Source organism: Micromesistius poutassou, assembly GCF_964030765.1.
Source record: "Micromesistius poutassou genome assembly, chromosome: 3".
Classification (NCBI taxonomy): Eukaryota; Metazoa; Chordata; class Actinopteri; order Gadiformes; family Gadidae; genus Micromesistius; species Micromesistius poutassou.
In genome coordinates, this window is record NC_140273.1 from 16,984,307 (window position 1) to 16,996,664 (window position 12,358).

General features: G+C 44.4%; 1 protein-coding gene across 1 annotated transcript in view; it reads right to left on the reverse strand.

Moving 5' to 3' along the window:
* Nucleotides 1–12,358, reverse strand: part of LOC311340092 (NACHT, LRR and PYD domains-containing protein 3-like) — a 69,090-nt gene that overhangs the window by 40,280 nt on the left and 16,452 nt on the right.

Consider the following 12,358-nt stretch of genomic DNA (forward strand, 5'->3'; position numbering starts at 1 on the left):
CAAAATAGTGCAAAAACGGCTCTTCTTGAGGAAAACATTTTTCACTCTGGGAAAATTGCTCAGCAATTTTTCCTGTGTACCTACGTTTCTGTGTACCTTATTGTAAAGTGTTACCGAGGTGTGATCTTTAACCTGGTACTGTCCAATCTTTTTTACCCCAATGTCATGGGGTACTAAGTGTGTGAAGGGCAATCTTTGCATGGCATGGGGCACTACGTCATGTGAGGGGCAATTTTTAACCTGGCATGGGGCACTAAGTGTGAGGGGGGAAATCGTTGCCTTTGCAGTAGTTAGATTCAAGACCGCTATGTGCACGTGTCTATAAAGATGCTGTCTGACTTCACAGGATCTCCTGGACCAGAGGCAGAGGACCAGCAGGTGACCAGATCCCCAAGACCAGTCATAGGAGACCAGAGGCTGGAGACCAGATCCCGCTGGACCAGGTGTGGGGCACCAGGGTGATATATAATAATAATAATACTACATTGGATTTGTATAGTGCTTTTCTCGCACTCAAAGCACTTAATTAGACTGTAGGGTAACTAGATCCCCTAGACCAGGCCTGGGGCACCAGGGTAGACTACTAGAGGCTGGGGACCAGCAGCTAACTAGATCCCCTGGACCAGGAATGGGGTACCAGGCTGGACCGGAGGCTGTGGACCAGAGGGTATCCAGATCCCCCTGGACCAGGAATGGGGCACCAGGCTGGACCGGAGACTGGGGACCGGAGGGTAACCATCACCAAACACTTGACACCTGGAGGTTCTTTTTAATTATTCAATCTTTTTTAATTAACGATCGTAGAGCGTGTTAATTAGTTTTTCCTTCAGATTTTTCATTCTGTGAATTTTAGCCAAAGCTATGATTTGAGGTAATTACGGTCACATCAGCTGCTACTACTGTAGTTTATCCAGCGTACATCAAGGTGGACACTAAAACACAACTAAAACGTAACAGCTGGTCACACTCACACCTGGTGACGTAACATCACTCTTTTAATGTGTGTTTGTGTTGTGAACAGATGAAGCTGACGACCCACCAGGAGCGAGACGAGGACTACGATGGGACTGCTCCACCTCGCAGGACGTGACTTAAGTCACGGGTTGTCAAGGGTTCCTTGTTTCTCAAGGGTTCCTCATGGTTCAGTGTTAGGGACAGAGTTAGGGTCAGATGGTCTCACGATGAACCGTTGTTTTTTTTGATTCACATCCCAGAATTGTTTCTCTGTGCGCACAGTTGTTGAAATGTATACTGATGTTTTATGATATAAAATCATTTAAAACGACCTGGCTGTGTGGCTTGTGGTCATTTTTATTATACACACGCCTGTTACCCTAATAAGGTAAGGTAACCTCCCCCCTCCTCTATACCCTCACCTCCCCCCTCCCCTATCCTCCCCCTCCCCTATACCCTCACCTCCATCCTCCCCCCTTACCTCCCCCCTCTACCCTCACCTCCTCCCTAACCTCCCCTATTCCCTATCCTCCCCCTCCCCTCCCACCTCCCCCTCCCCTATCCTCCTCTTCTCCTAACCTCCCCCCTCCCCTAACCCTGACCCTAACCATAACCTTGACCTCCCCTCAACCCTATACCCTCCCCCATACCCTAACCTCCCCCTCCCCTATACCCTAACCTCCCCCTCCCCCATACCCTAACCTCCCCCTCCTCTATACCCTCACCTCCATCCTCCCCTATACCCTAACCTCCCCCTCCCCCATACCCTAACCTCCCCCTCCCCTGTAACCTAACCTCCCCCTCCTCCTCAGAGTGTATCTAATGTACCCCTCTCCTCCTCCTCCTCCTCCTCAGAGTGTATCTAATGTACCCCTCTCCTCCTCCTCCTCCTCAGAGTGTATCTAATGTACCCCTCTCCTCCTCCTCAGAGTGGATCTAATGTACCCCTCTCCTCCTCCTCCTCAGAGTGGATCTAATGTACCCCTCTCCTCCTCCTCCTCCTCAGAGTGGATCTAATGTACCCCTCTCCTTCTCCTCCTCAGAGTGTATCCAATGTACCCCTCTCCTCCTCCTCCTCCTCCTCCTCAGAGTGGATCTAATGTACCCCTCTCCTCCTCCTCCTCAGAGTGGATCCAATGTACCCCTCTCCTCCTCCTCCTCCTCCTCAGAGTGGATCTAATGTACCCCTCTCCTCCTCCTCCTCCTCAGAGTGGATCTAATGTACCCCTCTCCTCCTCCTCCTCCTCCTCAGAGTGTATGTAATGTACCCCTCTCCTCCTCCTCCTCCTCCTCAGAGTGTATCTAATGTACCCCTCTCCTCCTCCTCCTCAGAGTGTATCTAATGTACCCCTCTCCTCCTCCTCCTCAGTGTATCTAATGTACCCCTCTCCTCCTCCTCCTCCTCAGAGTGTATCTAATGTACCCCTCTCCTCCTCCTCCTCCTCCTCCGACGAAAGAGGAGAAAATGTCTTCCTCTAACTCCCAGTTTCTCATTTGGAGCGTGGGGAGAGAGAAGCCGTTTCTCAATTCGTGTTCTCGTGTGTTCTCGTGTACTTGCGTTCTCGATAAACGTCATCAGTGGTAGCCCAAGCACTGTTCCAATTCCAAGTACGCGAGTACTGTCGTAAAACCCGTGTGTGTTCTCGATGCGTTCTCGATGAGGCCGTTCTACCGAGGACGCATCGGAGGTGACTCGTGCGGACTTGGGACCGTTAAATATCCCAGAATGCATCATCGAGTCCGCTGCTGTTCCAATTGCAGGTGCGTACTCGCGTTCTCGGAAGTCTGTACTTGAAAGTCCGGACTTGCCAAGTACGTACTTCCAAGTCCGCGAGAACGTAGTCCGCGTACTTGGTATTGAGAAACGGCTTAAGTTTAGTTTCCTCAACAACGCGTCCTCTCCTGGCCCCGCCCCCACGGACACGTGTGTGTGTGTGTGTGTGTGTGTGTGTGTGTGTGTGTGTGTGTGTGTGTGTGTGTGTGTGTGTGTGTGTGTGTGTGTGTGTGTGTGTGTGTGTGTGTTTCTACTAACGTGTAATTAACATAACATAATTGCTAGGCATCGTAACATAATTTCCCGTTATAATGAGGCTGATATAGTTATAGGAACAAACAATAAAGCTGTTGAGAACTCTTCTATTAAAGCTTCATTACTCTTTATAATTAGTCTTATAAAGTTATAGTAAATACCCTTTATAATTAGTCTTATAAAGTTGTAGTAAATACTCCTTATAATTAGTCTTATAAAGTTATAGTAAATACCCTTTATAATTAGTCTTATAAAGTTATAGTAAATACTCTTTATAATTAGTCTTATAAAGTTATAGTAAATACTCTTTATAATTAGTATATAATTAGACAGACAGACATTAGTTGATTGTTAGTTACAACAGGTACAGTTTTGCTGCTCGACTGCGGAACTAAAGTCGGGGACTCTTTTGGGGGACGGACGCCCTGTGTTACCAGGGTGGTAAAACAAGCCATTAAATCAACACCTTTAACTCCACCTGTGTCTTCCGTTGATCAATACACCTCAGATTATTACAACATAGGGTATGATCATGCGTTTTATTCGTACAAACAGAACGTGTGTGCGTTTTAAACTCCCCGTTTTAATCCCGCTTTGCGTGCGGTCCCGTTCCTCGCCACTAGATGTCGCTGTTCAGTCTGTTCCCATTTTACATTACACCTTTATTAGACAGTGTTCATATAAAACACATTATTCAGTCTGTTCCCATTTTACATTACACCTTTATTAGACAGTGTTCATATGAAACATATATTATTCAGTCTGTTCCCACTTTACATTACACCTTTATTAGACAGTGTTCATATGAAACACATATTATTCAGTCTGTTCCCATTTTACATTACACCTTTATTAGACAGTGTTCATATAAAACATATATTATTCAGTCTGTTCCCATTTTACATTACACACACACACACACACACACGCATTGAATTACAAAAATAATAAAGAACAAATTCTGATGTTTCAAAGTATCACATGTAAACGTAATGGATGAAATGTTTTAATTTAGTACTTTCTATACATTTACATTTAGGGACTTTAGGGATTCGTTCTAAACCTTTTAAGAAGACGGTGGTGTCATCGGCCAGTCGGCTCATAATGATCTGTTCATCGAAAACATTCAGCTTGACAACATCAGAGTTTAGAATAAGAACGGCCAACATTTCTTCTGCCTAAACAAAGAGGAACGGGGAGACGTTGCGTCCTTGTTGAAGCCCTCTATTGACGGTGAAGCGAGGGGGGGGGGGGGTGCTCCTGAACTAGTGCTGCCGTTGTAAAATGATTCTGTTATGTTACAGAATCGAGGTCCAGATCCGTACATATGCACGACTTTAAACAGGAGCTGATGTTGTGACGTATCAAACGCCTTGTAGGAGTCAGGGGATAAAACGACCCCTTTGTCCTCTAGCGGACGGCTGTGCTCCAGAAGGTCACTAGCCTCATATTGTTACGTACAGACCTGTTGCTCCTTTGAATCCTTTTAATGTGTCAGTGTAAATGTAGGTTAGTCATTTATAATCGTTGTTTAATAGTGAAACTGGACGACAGTTATCTAAAAATAGATCTAAAATAGATAGATTAAATCTAAAATATAATCACAGTCTTAACAACAAGCGTGACGCTGTTAGGTTTATTTTATTACATGAATTGCGTTTCTTTGAACACCGATCTGGGTGACCTGTGGCGTGATAAGGAGCTACGGTAACCATGGGGACCATATATCCCGCCCACCGGTGGAGCCGATACCGGATATCCGGATCTAGACTTCCTCCTCCGTGGGCGGGTCATTGTCTACAGTCCGACCAGCAACTTTAAACGCAAGTATTGAGTTGGAGCTTATATTTTAATTTGCAGACGAGTCTAACGTTGCTCTACTCCCGTTTTCTACACACGACGTGTTTTAATACATTTTCATGTTTTTTAGAGCTTAACCGAAGTTCAACTCGTATGAATTCGCCTTCCTGGCCACAGAAAATATATACTGCGCGCAGTTCTCGTTTTGTCCACCAGAGGGCAGGCGTTGACCGACTGAATATTGGCGTGTGTGGGAATATTTTTTAATTTATAACTTATTGTATGAAAAAAATCAAAACTTTAAAAACAGTGGTGTTCGTCTTGTATTGTGGCCTGTAATGTGTAGTTATATATTTTTATTTTTAGAGATTAAGCGAAGTTCAACTCGTTCCTGACCACAAAATATATGCTGCGTGCAGTTCTCGTTTTGTCCACCAGAGGGCAGGCGTTGACTGGCTGTGAATCAAAGCGTGTGTGGGAACGTTTTTAATTTGTAACTTTATTAATATAATTATAATAAAATAAATATTATTATATAATTATTATATTATTATACTTATTAAATAATAATATAATTAATTATTTAATAAGGTGCAGCACATTTCTCCTATAAGAGCACAGACTCCTCCTTGTTCCGCCAGTAACCAATCACAGGGCTTGCCTGTTTTGCCAAAGTCATTTGTCTTGTGGCACGCAGCTGCTCCCCTAGCGCAGATAAAGCGTCGTCCGTGTAATCAATGAACCTCCGTTGGTTATAATAAACGCAGTTCATCCAGTCTGCGTTCTTCACCAGCCCGATCATTGGGGAGAGAGCTTCACCCCCTCCTGCTCCCTGGTTCCTAGCCTTGTGTTTACGGGCTGCTCCCCTGGGTGGTCCTCTCCGCTCCGTTTGTATCTCTGGCTCCGGGCCGCTCTTTCCCTCCTACCTTTGTCAGCGTCTCCTAAGCTGGTGTCGTCCTCCTTTATGGGAGGGATCAGCACAACGTGGGTCACTGCTGGCAGCCTCGCACCGCCTCCCTTTCCAAACTGTAGGGAGTGTGGATCTGAGAGTCTCGTCACCACACGACCACAACTGATCCAGAGACGCTATAGAAGGAGGAGACGCACCACTGAACAAATCACCCATTGAAATGCACGGGGAGACTCCGTAACGCCAAGATGGCCGTTGTTTGCACGTGTCCCGCCTCTTCCGGTGCCGTTGCTCCAATCGTTTTGCAGGTCCTACGCGGTCACGCTTTTTGCGACACTTATTATTTTCAATCAGGAGGGAAGAACCAGCAGCTGGAAGCGGCACAAGCAGTAGTGCGATAAGTAGTAATGAAGTAGTAATGCGAGTAGCACATTAAACACATGACCCTCTTTAAGCTACTGTCTTAAGCTACTACTGACTACTGTCGTGGCCATTCCCCTTTAACAGAGATTGCGTCTGGGCCAGGTGAGATTCCCACTGCAGTAAAGCACACAATACATTGGAAAGCAAAAGGTCCTAGGTTTTAATGCATGCATACATTAGACTCCTCTCTAGCAGAGTGAGTCCTGAATACAGGTTGACATGGTTTCTTATACAGTTTCAGACCCTCTCCACACAAAAGGTTCATCAAAGAAGAGAGGAGAAGACCAAAGGACAAATTCTTCTCCTTACGACCCTTCTGTCTCAACACCTAGGAATACAACGGTATGCAATAAAGCACACTATTATTTACTAATAAAAGGAGAATGATGATGGGCTGAACACACGAGAACATTCAGTTGGATCCACTGAGTTGTTTATTAAAATTATGCTTCATTAACAAATGCAACAGAAAAATAGTCCCTTACATGTACACAATAAACACAAGGACTGAAACAATAGAAGCTGCAGACTTTACTAATCATAAACAGGTGTGCACGTATCTTTAATAACTGAACATGTTCTGCTGCCGTTTGGTTCCCAACAGAACACCAGGAATCAATACTCAGTTTAAAGTCATTTACAACACAGACCTCCTGGTTATTATGAATGAAATATAAAACCTGCTTTAAATCAGGTTCCTTTGGCACCGAGCTGCTCTATTCACACTAACACTGAAGTAATGCATACTAGCCTTTCATGGCTCACAGTAAAACAAACAATCTCTCTTAACCTCTTGTTGTTCCTAAGGTCAGTCTTAAACTGCAAAAGACCCGCCTTCTTTGCTGAAGGTCTAGTCAGTGTGTCTGACAGACACGGTCATAGCACTAGAGGAGCAAGTAAAGGACAGCTAGCTTTACCCAGACCGAGGTCCAATCTACTGAAAAATACCATCATTTACACAACTATTTCATTATGGAATGAACTACCAAAAAAACATACGTTCTAGCAAAAATAGCAAATACAACTTTAAAAAGTCTGCAAAAAAATCATGTGGTCCATAATGTATATACATTTTTAATGTTGTCATTTCTTTTTGTAGCCTTCATATCTTTTTTAAACTTTTTTATTAGTCTATTTCTATTTGAGTTTGACATAAGGTCAAACAAGTGATTGTCTGTTGTCTATATTTGATGTTTGGGACCCAGGAAGACTAGCTCTCTCTCTGGTGTGTTGCTAATCGGGATCCTAATGAATCTAATCTCATCTAAATCATCCTTGTTAGGATTAGGACAAAAGTGATGATCAGAGCCCTGGAGAATAAAATATGGTAATGTCTGAAAATGGACAAATATTGTAGCATAAAAAAAACATGTGATTTACCATCAATAGGTATTTGATATACATTTCAAATTAAAAATGAAATCTTAATAAAAACCTGCTCAGGTAACCCTATGGAAGATCTTAAAAGTCTCTTCCTTTCATGGTTTACCAGCATCAACTTTTAGGAAGCCCCATAAAAAGGAGGGGGAGAGGGAGGGGGAGGAGAGGGAGACGAGGGGGGAGAGGGAGAGAGAGAGGGAGAGAGAGAGAGAGAGAGAGAGAGAGAGAGAGAGAGAGAGAGACTATAACTGCCACAGAAACTACAAAAAAGGCCTCCAAAGCTCCGGCCCCGGACGAAAACATCTTCCTGTGTGTGTGTGTGTGTGTGTGTGTGTGTGTGCGCCCGTCCTCCGCCCGCCCTTTTTTTTTTTTCTACAACCGGCACAGAGACGCTGAGTCACCCTCCGCCCTCCGCACCCCCCTGCTCGCCCGCACGACGACGGACACACACACACACACACCATGCGTGTGTGTGCGTCGTCGTCCGGGGGTGTGTGTGTGTGTGTGTGTGCTTACGTGTATGTGTGTGGATGCGTGTGTGTGCGCCCCCGTCCGCCCACTTTTTTTTTTCCTACAACCGACACAGAGACGCTGAGTTACCCTCCCTCCCCCCTACCCAAAACCCAGGGAGGAGGTCCTCCTGGGTGAAGGTGGACCTGAAGGTGTGGATGTGTGTCAGTGTGTCTGAGGACCCTCCTACACCTCGGGACACTCTGTAGAAGGACAGAGTGCCAGCAGGCCGGTCCAGATACACTCCTACTCTGGTAGAGCCAGCGGGGGGGAGACGTATGTCTGTCCGTCTACCGTTGTACCAGGCAGAGTAACCACCATCACGACAATAAAGACTCCAGGACTTGTTGTTCCCTCCAAGCCAGCTGTCATCACCCTCTCCTCTCCTTGTGATTCCTCTGTATGTCACTCCTATCTCAACATATCCTTTCCTCTCTACCTCCCAGTAACAGCGGCCAGTCAGAGCCTCTCTACACAACACCTGGGGCCAGGAGTCAAATCTCTCTGGGTGATCCGGATACGACTGGTCCTCTCCAACCGCCGTCACCTTTCTGTTGTCCTCAGACAGAGAGAGTCGTCTGAAGGCTGTGTTTGGGTCCAGTGTGAGTTCACAGGCATCTGACGGGAGAACAAGACATGATATTATTCATAATTCCCGAGATATTCCAGGTTATTCAACCCAAATCCCCCCATTCATTCTCATTGGAAAATTAAAAAAATGCTGATTCATGCTTCATCCTCTTCAACCACTTAAGACGTCATAACTTGGTCAAAATGACCATCATTACCGTTTACCATCGTTCAAACAATTAAACAAATCTACACATTTGTATCTTCAATAATATGTAAACAGAATTTCGATATCATTTATACTTTTTTCAGAATCACAGTTTTAGTTTCATTCCGGATTCGTTTTCAGTTGGTCTCGCTCTAGCCTTCTGACTCAGCTGTTGCTCGTTGAGCAATCAGTGGACTGTCGTAAAACCCGTGTGTGTTCTCGATGCGTTCTCGATGAGGCCGTTCCACCGAGGATGCGTCGGAGGTGACTCGTGTGGACTTGGGACCGTTAAATATCCCAGGATGCATTTCGCATTCCCATGTTTTAAAATATTTGTATGTAAGCTATAATAATAGGCTATATATAGGAACATTTTACATATATAACAAAAATGTAGGCCTATTCATTCAAAATATTGACATACTATTTTCAAATTAAAGGCTGGGATTTTGTTTTATATAATTTGTTTATATTGTATACTTCGCTGATAGAGGAAACCCATCGCAACGGCAACGAAAATCCCGGTCGGATCCATCCGATCGTGTGTGTGTGTGTGTGTGTGTGTGTGTGTGTGTGTGTGTGTGTGTGTGTGCTTTTCTATTCTAATCTGTGTAATTTCTCGCTCATTCGTTATTATTATTATTTGTTATAATAGCCTACTCTCCAACTACATAGGCAGTTAGGCACGCGCATCTGTACCCTACATATAAAAAGTTGTGTGTATATAAATACACACGACAAGCATATCTTTTCATTTATATTCATTCAAAATATTAACATACTATTTTAAAATGAAAGAGGCTGGGGTTTAGTTTAGTTTTATTATTTTAGTTAGCATTAGCGTTTACGTTAGCATTAGCGCTGACGTTAGCATTAGTGCTGCAGTTAGCGTTGACGTTAGTGCTGAAGTTAGCATTGACGTTAGCATTAGTGCTGACTTTATCATTACCGTTGAAGTTAGCGTTAGCACTGACGTTAGCGTTAGCAATTAAGTTAGCATTGACATTAGCGTTAGCATTGACCTTAGCGTTAGTGCTGAAGTTAGCGTTGATGTTAGCATTAGCGCTTCAGTTAGCATTGATGTTAGCATTAGCACTGCAGTTAGCATTGACGATAGCATTAGCGCTGACACTTGCATTGACGTAAGTGTTGGCACTCATGTTACCGTTTACGTTAGCACTGACATTAGCGTTAGCACTGACATTAGCGTTAGCACTGACATTAGCGTTAGCGCTTCTGTTTATATTATATAGTCTACAATATAACAAGCAGGCCTACACCAAGTATATGAAATGTCTCAAAGGAATACGTCTCTCAAAGTGATTATTGAATGCCATTTATATGGCGTGTGGCGGGTTTAAATATCTATCCCTGGAGTGTTGGCTCCTCTATTATATTATTTACGGTAGCCATTTACGTGGGAGCGCTCAGTGTGGATGGACTTTCCATCTCTAAAGTTAGTGTGTGTTGAGATGAATCAAACAAAACAGACACTTACATCTCTGTGGAGCTGGTTTCAGCCTCCACACTCCACCGTGCTCCACACTGGGGAGACAAAGAGAGAGCAGCATGTTGTCTTTAAACAGGAAACATTATTCACATGTTAACAAAGAGAGAGCAGCATGTTGTCTTTAAACAGGGAAACATTATTCACATGTTAACAAAGAGAGCAGCATGTTGTCTTTAAACAGGGAAACATTATTCACATGTTAACAAAGAGAGCAGCATGTCTTTAGACAGGGAAACATTATTCACATGTTAACAAAGAGAGAGCAGCATGTTGTCTTTAAACAGGGAAACATTATTCACATGTTAACAAAGAGAGAGCAGCATGTTGTCTTTAAACAGGGAAACATTATTCACATGTTAACAAAGAGAGAGCAGCATGTTGTATTTAGACAGGGAAACATTATTCACATGTTAACAAAGAGAGTGTGCAGATGGCTCCGCTGCATTCATGTTAGTATCACGTTAGTATTATTATTCACTCGTGATTAAGCACATAATCAACAAGAACTCGCTGATGGCTCGGTGGTTCGTAATGTTAACTGATTAAGGACAGACAGCTAACCTCGTCAGCTGACTGCGTGGGTCACACACTCCGCGCCAATACAATCGTTGGCTTTTTGGCGGGAAACCTACAACCGCTATCGACCACCTCAATGTTAAGGCCTAGCTGCATGCTAACCCCCAGCTCCACGCTTACGCCTAGCTCCATGCTAGGCCACGCCAAATATGAGTGTGTTGCACTCACTATCAATAAATATTTTATAAAAGTACTCTGAATCCTAATTTGCTGACTCATCATGCCTGGCTCCATGTTAACATCCAGCTCTATGCTAACCAATCATTGGCCAATCAAAAAACAAACACACTCAAACGTCTGGTTTTAAACCAACACATTAATTCACCAGACAGTTAGTGCCAAACACAGCAATACGCCAAATGTTAATGTGTTGCACTAACTATCAATAAATATAATTCTATAAAAGTCGTCTGAATCCTAATCTGCCATCTCATCACTTTCTACACGACATGCGTTACAACTGCGTTTTGAAAACACTTCATCTAGCAGCGGCTTGAACCCTTGTAGGAGACTTTGTCCCTGAATGGAGAGCTGTCCTCTCCATACCTGAGAGTGTCCAGTCTCCAGCGTGGATCCTCCAGTACAGCAGAGAGCAGCGCAGCTCCAGAGTCTCCTGGGTGATTGTAGCTCAGGTCCAACTCTCTCAGATGGGAGGGGTTGGAGCTCAGAGCTGAGGCCAGAGAAGCACAGCCTTCCTGTGTGACCAGGCAGCCAGACAACCTGTGTACACACACACACACCATTTATTCTATCTAGCAGTTTGTACCAAATTAAACACATTTAGAAAGTGTATTCATTCCATATGGAGGACAATGACATATTGTTCTGTTAGAGTCAGGAGAAGTCCGCTGTGTTTGGTACGCTAAGACCGTTTATCCACAGCTTCTAACATTGTGTAGAACCAGGGAGTGTTTTGTCAGCAGGGAAAAGATCAACAGAAATGCATCGGACATGAGCAGCACTACACCAAACTAATATGATGTTAATGTAGCAGCATAGAAATAGGGTTGCCTTGCTGCAGTTAATTGCGTCAGCTGACCACTAGGGCGGCAGTACATAAGTACGGCCCTCCTTCTCGTGCTCTCACTGATGCATCATTTCCAGGTCAGGTGTTTGCCCATGCAGGTAATGCTCCGCGCCCCTGCTGCGGCTACTGTTTCGTTTCATTTATCACTGTGTCCTCATGCTCAAAGCCGGTGTGTTTTCACTGCAGAGCAGCGACTGCGTGCTCCGTGCTCCGTTTAGTCGCTGGTTCTCTCGAGCGGTAAGTGTCCTCTCTCTCTGTGTTACACCGAATGCTATCCTGTAGCTAATGCTAGTGTGGTCACAGGTAGATGTCCCCTGCCGTGTGTCTCTCTCGCTCATCAGCTGGCTGAAATCTATAGGTGGCGATTTATCTGACTCCGCCACCAGCTGATTGGGGCCGCTGCTGCTTTGTACACAGCTTTTGTCTATAGCTTTGTCTACAGCTTTGTCTGCTGTTTGTCT